General features: G+C 36.5%; 1 pseudogene across 1 annotated transcript; it reads left to right on the forward strand.

The window, feature by feature from the left end:
• The first annotated feature begins 4,133 nt into the window (after positions 1 to 4,133).
• LOC114298644 (vacuolar protein sorting-associated protein 54, chloroplastic-like) lies at positions 4,134 to 8,515 on the forward strand (annotated as a pseudogene). The gene is made up of 7 exons (XR_014339379.1): positions 4,134 to 5,069; positions 5,349 to 5,520; positions 5,694 to 5,777; positions 5,864 to 5,996; positions 7,145 to 7,235; positions 7,618 to 7,771; positions 8,052 to 8,515. The product of XR_014339379.1 is annotated as a vacuolar protein sorting-associated protein 54, chloroplastic-like (transcript).
• Positions 8,516 to 10,186: the final 1,671 nt, after the last annotated feature.

Consider the following 10,186-nt stretch of genomic DNA (forward strand, 5'->3'; position numbering starts at 1 on the left):
GTTTTTTACCAACTTTTCAAAAATATTAATTTTTGAGATTGATTTAAAATATAAATTATTTTTTATGATTTACAAAATTATAAATATTTTTTTGTTAAATTTTTTATTTAACAGAATTAATTAAAAAATAAAATTTATAATTGTTCTCTTATATTATAATAAAATTATTTAAATTATTAATTAAAATATATTTATAATATCATTAAAAAATATTAATTAACTTAATGATTTATTAATAAAAGAAGCGACTATTATGAAATTAAAAACACTAAGGGGTGAAATGTAATTTCTAGAATCACAAGAGGCGATTCGTATTTTAATCAAATCTCAGCGGTATATTTATAATTTACCCTTTATTAAAAGATAAAATAAGTTAAAATAATTAATAAGATAAAATATTATATCTAATATATAATCATTTTATTATTTTCCTTCACAATCATCAAATCAATTATAAAAAAATAAGTTAATCAAGTTTTCAAACACAACGTTTCTTGTCAAATTAAAATAATTAAAAAATTAAATAGTCAATTAAAATATTTAGTATCTGACAATATTTTTTTCAACTAATATGGTCCGTATAGATAAATCTTTTTGGAGAGGTTTCTCTCCAGTTTATTGTATAGATTAGAGCGTATTGTTGGGTCTGTGAGGCCCATCACAGGTCCTTTTTCGATAATTCAAATCGTACAATGTATAGAGCTCGTCACGTATTTCATGTTTGTAAAACATCACGTTGATTGGATATCGGTAACCCCTTGATCGGAACACATTTTTGTTAATAATTTATTTTTTAAATCATATTTATCATTGACAAAAATATGTTCCGATCAAGAGGCTACCGATATCTAATTAACATGATTTTTTATAAGTACTCCACGAGTTTTATATATTATAGTTCGAATTATTAAAATAAAACCCATAATAAATCTCATAAACCCAATAATACTTTTCAATCTACACCGAACATTGGAGACAAGAGTCTCCTAATGTTGTTACTGTCACACATTGACAGTAACAATCCTTTAACCCAAAGAAGTAAGGTAAATTACTAATAGGTCCTAATAATTGGACTTTATTTCCATCAAATCCTATTAAAAATAAGTTTTAGTAAAACTGTCACTAAAAAATAATTTTTTTGTGATAATTTTTTATATATGTCGCTACAAATTGACAATTAGTGACTTTTTTGGTTCATGATTTTTATAAATTGTCGCTAAAATTTACAATTAGTTGAAGTTAAACCGAAATCATTGTTTAACACTTGTTGAAACTTGAGAAAAATTTACAAGTTGAAGTTAAACCAAGATTATGTTTAACACTTGTTGAAATTTGTGGACAATTTACAAGTTGAAGTTAAACCGAGATTATGTTTAAAGGAAGGAATGATATAGGTTCTATCACCTTAGGATGCCGAGGTAATAGAACCTAGGGGACAGTTGTAGGGACATAATTTTTGAATGATAACACGTGGCCGAGGTGTCACCGAAGTACTAGCCGAGGTGCCACGTGTCATGGTCATGATACCGAGATGATCTCGTCTAAGCCGAGGTTATCCGTGAATATGTCGGAATCCGAGATAAGTGGATAAGGGATAAGAGTCCTAGAATGGAAGAAGATTTCAGTTTGGATTAAGATAAGACTCTTAGAGAGTTTATCCTAATTCAACTGGGAGTCCAAGATTAGCAGTAATCCTAAGTCCATTGGAGCTAGGCTTCTATTGGGACTAGGATTATATTGACTATAAAAGAGAGGCACCCTCATGGGTCTAAGGTATTTCTTTGATTCTTTTGATATTCTGTCTAGTGAGTTAAGCACTATTGGTTATCTTTGAGAGATATTGAGTACTGACTTGATCGTCGGAGTACCCCCGGGTGGACGAGCCACCGCGGGATTCTCATATTTCTATGACAGGTCGTTCGAGCTTAATCTATTCTGTCAGTGTTCTCTAGTTGAGCACTAAGTTGGCAGTGTGGTCAGAAAATCACCCACACAATTTGGCGCCATCTGTGAGAATGAAAGGAGAATAGATGGCCAACGACAGACCGAAAGAGAAGGTTGGGGACGACACCCCTATTGAGAGTGGGAAACATATTGACCTTGGCGTCGAAGAAAACAACTACAACGAAGAAACTCGTGATAAGAATCACAAAGAAGAGGACGTCGGCCAGGAGGGCGACGTGTCGAAGAAATCAGGCCGAAGCAAGTATTATAATGAGGACGACCTCCAGCCACCGTTCCCGTCACAAGATACGCCGATTCCAGCAGCCAAGAAAGATGCCCAGGCAGGGGGGCAGAAGACAACACCTACGACTCCTCAGCACGATAGGACCAAGGAACATTCTCACCGGCCTTCAAGGGAGGTCGGACGAGGAGAATCAAGAAGGGGAGATTCACAGAGGACACATCGCACCAAGGAAGTTGACTCCAAAGAACATCGACATGTACAGGGGAAGGACCTCTGTTTCGATACGACCAATGGAGGGAGGTCCAAAAGGACTCGCAATGACACAGAAATAGTGCACCAAAGAGGCTGAAATCTGGAGATAGCCGAGCTCCTGGACGAACCAAGGAGAATCTGAGGGATTATCTCCAAAGAAACTAACAAGATGCTGAGGTGACCTCACCTGTCAGGCCGAGATAACACTGGATATGAGAAGACAAGAGCTCAGCCCAAGTAAGTCGATCCCGGATTCCAGATCTTGGATCCCAGATCCCAGAAGACAAGATCTGGGCCTAAGATGATTAAGTCCAAGAAGAGAAGAGTTAACCGAGATTATGTTTAACACTTGTTGAAATTTGTGGACAATTTATAAGTTGAAGTTAAACCGAAATCACTGTTTAACACTTGTTGAAATTTGTGGACAATTTACAAGTTGATGTTAAACCGAAATCATTGTTTAACACTTGTTGAAATTTGTGGACAATTTACAAGTTGAATTTAAACCGAAATCATTATTTAACACTTGTTGAAATTTGTGGACAATTTACAAGTTGAAGTTAAACCCAAATCATTGTTTAACACTTGTTGAAACTTGAGAAAAGTTTACAAGTTGAAGTTAAACTGAGATTATGTTTAACACTTGTTGAAATTTGTGGACAATTTACAAGTTGAAGTTAAACTGAGATTATGTTTAAAGGAATGAATGATATAGGTTCCATCACCTCAGGATGCCGAGGTAATAGAACCTAGGGGGCAGTTGTAGGGACATAATTTTTGAATGACAACACGTGGCCGAGGTGTCACCGAAGTGCCAGCCGAGGTGCCACGTGTCATGGTCATGATGCCGAGATGATCTCGGCTAAGCTGAGGTTATCTGTGAATATGTCGGAATCCGAGATAAGCGGATAAGGGATAAGAGTCCTAGAATGTGAGAAGATTTCAGTTTGGATTAAGATAAGACTCTTAGGGAGTTTATCCTAATTCAACTGGGAGTCCAAGATTAGCAGTAATCCTAAGTCCATTGGAGCTAGACTTCTATTGGGACTAGGATTATGTTGACTATAAAAGAGAGGCTCCCTCATGGGTCTAAGGTATGTCTTTGATGCTTTTGATATTCTGTCTAGTGAGTTAAGCACTATTGGTTATCTTTAAGAGATATTGAGTACTAACTTGATCGACGGAGTGCCCCCGGGTGGACGAGCCACCGCAGGATTCTCATCTTTCTGTGACAGGTCGTTCAGGCTTAATCTATTCTGCCGGTGTTCTCTAGTTGAGTACTAAGTTGGCAGTGTGGTCAGAAAATCACCTACACACAAAGTAAAGGATGTCATGAGAAGAAGAAGAATGAGGAAGAAAAAGGGGAGAGAGAACCTAGATAACCCAAATTGAAGGAAGATGCATCACATAATTGAGGAATTATGCTTTAAAAGAGTTATTTTCTTAGACAAATGACTGCCTTGGTCTGCCACTGATCTGGCTGGTGATTTAGCAACAGATGTAAAAAAATAAAAATAAAAAATAAAAAGTGATTTGAACACAGATTGAAATGGAAAATGCTTTGGAGAAGGCCTTGCCTTGACAGTTTGACAATAAGTATAATCCATCGAGCGTATCCAACATCTAGGGTATCCCATTTAGGATTATTTGGTTAGAACAAAGTTACACGTTTGACATATTAGGTGATCTGGTTCCTAATTATATAGAATACCAACTCTTCTTAAAGAAGTGTATTGTTGAAGAGTGGGGGATCCCTTATATAATATTGAGATCCTCCAACAAACTATGCAGAAATCCGGAAAAGGTTAAAAGTTTGAAACTTATGATTGTTGGACTGGCTCTCTCCATCTCCCCATACATATTTTTTTGGAGAAAGAGTGGGAGGGAGGACCGTTCAAAAGGGAAGAAGTAATATAAAGTATAATTTTGTTCTTCTGCACCAAACAGGACCTCTATGGGGTTAATTCTCCAATTTATGACTCACTTTGGTACTGCAGCTGCTACTAATAGTATAAATTGTCAATTTAAGGCTGCTGAGCCTCGTGCACCTGAGTCACTCGTTTATGTAGATAGTTATTTTTGGAAATTTCTGTATCTGCGATGAAAGGGTTAGGTATGAATGGTCACAACAATATCTGCAAGGTGGAAACTACAAGGATCTAAAAGGTCTTCTGAATGGATGTTTTCTACAACTCAAAAGCCTCTTTGGGCTCGTCCACATCATTTCGTCTTTCAGCCAGTCTGGGGTCATTAACTTATTATTTTACCTTTTATTGCTGGATTCAGATTCATAATTCTTGTACTAGTACGATGGTAGATTTCATTTGCACTTCCATTATTTCAATTAGCATTTTGGTATGATGTAATTTGATTATTTTCTTTTAGTGAATGCAGGCACACTTGGTTCGGGCTGCCAAAGTAAAAAAGCCATTGAGTGGATTATTTGCAACCTTGATATTCACTATGTTACTGATTCTGTTTCTGCTATTGCACATACTTCTGAAGAGGCTAATGACCAAACTGCTTCCCCTCTGTCATGTTCTTCTCATAGGAATACTCTCAATGTGCCTTCGTTGCAGGCAAAGGAAAATGATGTCACTAGTTCATCAAATATTTCAAGAAATTTTAGGTGACCTCTTGTTCCTTCTTGGCTAAGAAGCACAGACACGACACAATTTGATAAACATTCAACATTGAAAACAGAACTTCTAAATGTACTATCCACAGAGTTTGTCTTCTTTTTTATATTTTGCAAGTAAATATGCCTTCTGAAAATTGACCAATTGCATCGAATGTTTCTTTTTTGGTTAATGGCTTTCATGTCACAGGATTGTTCTAGCATCTTGTTTGCAGTATCTTTATGTGCTGCCAAATACTTGGAACTATCTGACAATGTGTTCCTTGACAGAGTGGATGTATTGCAGGAAAATACAGAAGCTGTCTTCGCAGCTTGTGATTCTGCTCATGGAAGATGGGCGAAGCTCCTTGGGGTGCGTGCTCTACTTCATCCTAGTTTGAGATTTCAGGAGTTTTTACGGATATATAACATCACCCAAGAGTTCATAAGTGCTACCGAGAAGGTATTATTGCTGATGTTGTTAGAGGTTGTCTTTATGGTTTTTGTTTTCAATAGGTGTTGCTGTTGCCTTTATTTTTATTATAGGATTATTTGTTTCTTTTTATTTTTTATTTTTCCCTGTAAACATTACTTTTCCTTTGTGATTATGATGCCAAACTATGCTAACGTAAACAGATTGGTGGAAGGTTGGGATACAGCATTCGGGGGACACTACAATCACAGGCCAAGGGCTTTGTTGATTTCCAGCATGAATCCCAAGTAAGCTTCCTTTGTGCTGTATTTAACTTGTTTTTACCAGCCTACACATCTGGTTACTCGACTTAGTGTATTACTGGTTCTTGTAGATGGCAAAAATCAGGGCAGTGCTTGACCAAGAAACTTGGGTTGAAGTACACGTGGCTGAGGAATTTCAGGCCATCGTCAGTTCTGTGTTTTGTTCTGAGCCTTTAACTACTGGGCATACAGATGACGCTCAAGGTAATGTTGCAACAGGCTACAGTGTAGTGGTCTCAAGCTGTGATGCTTCACTCATGGCAGATGCTGAACTAACAAACTCTGATTAGCATATTTAGCAATTTGATACTGTTAAAGTATATGCAGATAATGATGCAGTCCTAGTTTACGTGGGCTGTCAAGTACCTGTGTCGGACACTGAGCCTGCTTGCTAATGTTTTTGTTTTTTAAAATACTGAAAATTGGAAACAAAATACGTTAGTTAAAAAATTAAAAAACAATTGGGGATTTATTTCATTTCCAAAAAAAAAAAAAAAGATTCACAGTAAAATTTTGAGGAAACCAGAAAAAGGTGTTTTCAAAGTAGGCTCTCAATTTGTCCTCCCTCTCCAACCACCTTCACTTACCATGTTTTTGTAAAAAATAAAAAATAATGAAATTGGCAATGCTACCAAATGGCAACTGTTTTTACTTTCAAAAAATGGCAACAATTTTCAAAATTTGAGGAATAAGAAAAAGGTGTTTTCTCATTTTTGGAAAATAAGTTTTCATTTCCTCCTCCCTCCCTCCACCTCTGCAGCCATCCCACCCTCCAGCCACAGAGTTTGGCCACCACCTCCCCTCCGGCTACCCCTACCTTCTGGACAAAACCTCTGGCCACCCCCACCCTCGGGCCACCTCCTCCAACTCGTCAAAACATTTTAAATATATATATATGTTTTGTACCAAACATGTTATTTGTATCTGTTTGTTTTTAAATAATAAAAGCAAAAAGCAAAACATATTTTTTAAATAGAAAATAGGAAATTGGTAATGTTACCAAATGCTAGTTTGATATGGAAGCTAATATGAGATATGTGTCCGGCATGTTGAGTTGGATATACACCCTACAAAGCTCTGCATAAGTCTTCTATTATATGCCATACAAAGCACTATGTTAACTTGTAAAAATTGTTTACCTTAAATATTAATAAAAGATGTATTTATAAAATATGAAATTTGGCTGAGTTCCAATGTCCCTTGGGCAGGAGATTAGATGAATCTGACACTTAGGCAAATACCCTCACTCTACAACTGTACTTGAGTCCATGAAGAGTAGTGCTGCACATGTAAAATCTTCACCTTTGGTATGACCAATTGATAATAAAAATCTGATGCTATAACTTCTCCAGCTCAGAGCAACAATGCTAACAATAATGAACGCGGGAATGCTTCCACTAAAACACTCAAGTTCGCGGGTGTTCATTATCACATGGTAAACCGGTTAGTTTTCTATTTTCATTACTTTATTGTTCTTTTGGGTTTCATTTCAGTCATTATTTTTCCTATCTGTCCTCTCCACCTTCCCTTGCTCTCCTCCGGAAACCTTGATTTCCAGAGCAGTTGGTACTTCTAGGTCATAAAATTTGATTTTTATGGGTCTTTTTTTTTTCTCTTCCTAATTGATTGTTCCCATGTTTAGAGCTTTTTGGTTTTCATTAGAGTTTTTTATGATCTAATAATTGGCTTGTCTTTTACGGTGTTTACGGACTTATCTCTTGGAAATTCTCACCCAATATTTGTCTCCATGACTCCAGCTTCACTTGGAAATAAGGGGAGTTAGTTGAACTGAACTAATTTTGGAGCTGTTTCTTGCTTTTTTCAGTGGCTTAATTTTGCTGAAGATGTTGTCAGAGTACATTGATATTAATAATAATTTGTCAGCACTGTCTTCAGAAGTTGTGCATCGTGTTGTTGAAATCTTGAAGTTTTTCAATACAAGGACTTGTCAGCTTGTTCTTGGTACCGGTGCCTTGCAGGTATTTGTTTTCAGACTGTAATTGATGGATACATGCTTCTCAAGTTGTTAGTTGATGCTAAAGCACTGAGATACTCGTCAATCCTAGAGAAAGAACACCTGTTAACTGCTTTATGAGCATTCAAATCAAACATCCTCTTGTACATAATGTTACTCTACTCCATACTTCTATTTATTTTTGTTCTGTTTTGTGTTGGATTTTTTTAATTTTGTTTTTTATTTTAAAGCGAACATTATGAATGAGTATATGTTAGTCATGTGTTGTCTGCATGAAACTACAGGTGGCCGGTTTGAAATCCGTTACTTCTAAGCACTTGGCATTGGCAAGTCAGGTTATCAGTTTTATGGATGGTATTATTCCTGGTAGGTGACGAGACATAAAAATTCTGCCATTGCCATAGAGTTGTTTCGTGTAGTCTTATGTGAATGTTTGTAAATATGCTATCACAATATACTCACTTAACTACTTTTAAGTTTTAACATTAAATACGGTTCATCCATGCGACAAGTTACAGATTTTATTTTCTCATTTCGAACTTTTTCTGAATTCTAGTCTTGTAATTGTTAGTTATTTTCAAGTGTCTTGCTATAATCCTATCAAATTTGGACAGTCATTATGGTTGAACCAAGTTTATGGTTGGTTTTGCTTGTCATTGATGGATTTGAAATTGGATATTCTTTCTTAGAGTAGTTCTTAATGATTTCTATTTATGGTTGATATTTTCATCTTTCTGGTACTCGCATATACTTGGCCTCAATCATTTCTTTCTTTATATTTATTTTATTTGAAAATTTTTAGAATGCATCTCAATATTAGAACAATTTAACATCATTCAAGATGCCATGCAATTTTGGGGAAAAAAAAAAAAAAAAAGAGGCCATGCAATTCCCTTCCATGTGAACAATTGTCATGTAACGAGTATTATCACCTATCATTTGTTAGCTTGGATACTACTACTTACCTTTTTCACCCTGGTGGCCCTTCGAACAACCATCCACACCTTGATTGCCTCTTGAATAAACATCAACATTCTTGGATTGGTTTCCCCTAGAACAAACTTCATGTGCAATAATGGAAATGCTATGACTCAGAATACGATGAATCCTGAAATCATTCAGTCAGTGATAGTTTTGTACCTAGAAAGCAAAATAATAATGACCTCATTTGAGGTGCTCTCTCTCTCTCTCTCTCCCTCCCTCCCTCATTTGCTTGCGGATGGCATCATGAATCCTTTATTTCATTTTTTTGTTGTCACTCTGCATACTCTCCTATCTTCTTTTTTTTTTAGGTACATCGGAAAAAACAAAACAAAACAAGGCCTAAGCCCTTTCCCAAGGAGTTCTAACCATGTCTGCAACAAGTAGACTCCTTAACTCAGCTGGTGGCTTATTTACCACCAGAATGTCCTCAGGTTGCTCAACTCCAAACTTGGCAAGAGCATTAGCACATAGGTTACCCTCCTGAACACATGTTGCACCGTGCACTCACAACCTTGCATGATGATCTTGGCATCTTCAAGAAGTCCTTTGAAAGGAGAATTTGCCTCAATCTCCTCCTCCAAGAGCTTCACAGCTTGCATGGCATCTGTTTCAATGATAACTTTGTTCCATCCTATTTGTAGAAGCACTGCAAGACCTTTATAAATGGCCCATAATTCAGCTTCAAGGCTGGTCCCAGTATGTAATCTGCTGTAATACCCACACAACCATGTTCCAGCTTCATCTCTAAATAAGCCTCCAAAACCTCCATTTTCCACCTAGCTGCCTGCAACCATCTGTGTTATAGCACTTACAATATTCATAATAAAAGCCTGGTTAATTTCCTTGGTATAAGACAAGATATACTTTACACTTTCTTGGCTGGTAGTTGACAGATGGTCAAAAAATTTTGAATTTCTATTTTTTCAAATTTTCCAAAGGCAAACAGCAAACACAGAATACTAGCAGAAAAGATCACTAAAATGTTTTTATTTCTAGAATTAAAGATAATCCAATCCAGCCAAGGGGTTTGAAGGATATCCAGATACCATTTCCTACCAAACATTACTAGCCAAATAGCTTTGGTTTTGTAGCAGGTTCTAAAAAGGTGATTCAAATCTTCTACTTCACTGCAACTAGGGCATCTGGGATCAGAAGTGAGTCCTCTTTCTTCTCTCATTTGGTTAGTTAAGAGCTTGCCATGAAGAACAGTCCGCATAAAACTTTTCAGTTTCTATGGAAATCTCAACTTCCAAAGCCAATTCCAGTCCACCTCTAGTCCCATACTACCAAACAAAATATTATAAGCACTAGAGGTAGAAAAATTGCCATCAATAGATCCCCTCAAAGTAGGTAAATCAATAGAAGAGAGCTGTGGTGAAGGTAAATTAAGAACAAGAGTTGAAACACGTGAAGGGATGTCAAGTAGCTTCATAGC

Source organism: Camellia sinensis, chromosome 9, assembly GCF_055761805.1.
Source record: "Camellia sinensis isolate YWXY chromosome 9, ASM5576180v1, whole genome shotgun sequence".
NCBI classification, from domain to species: Eukaryota; Viridiplantae; Streptophyta; class Magnoliopsida; order Ericales; family Theaceae; genus Camellia; species Camellia sinensis.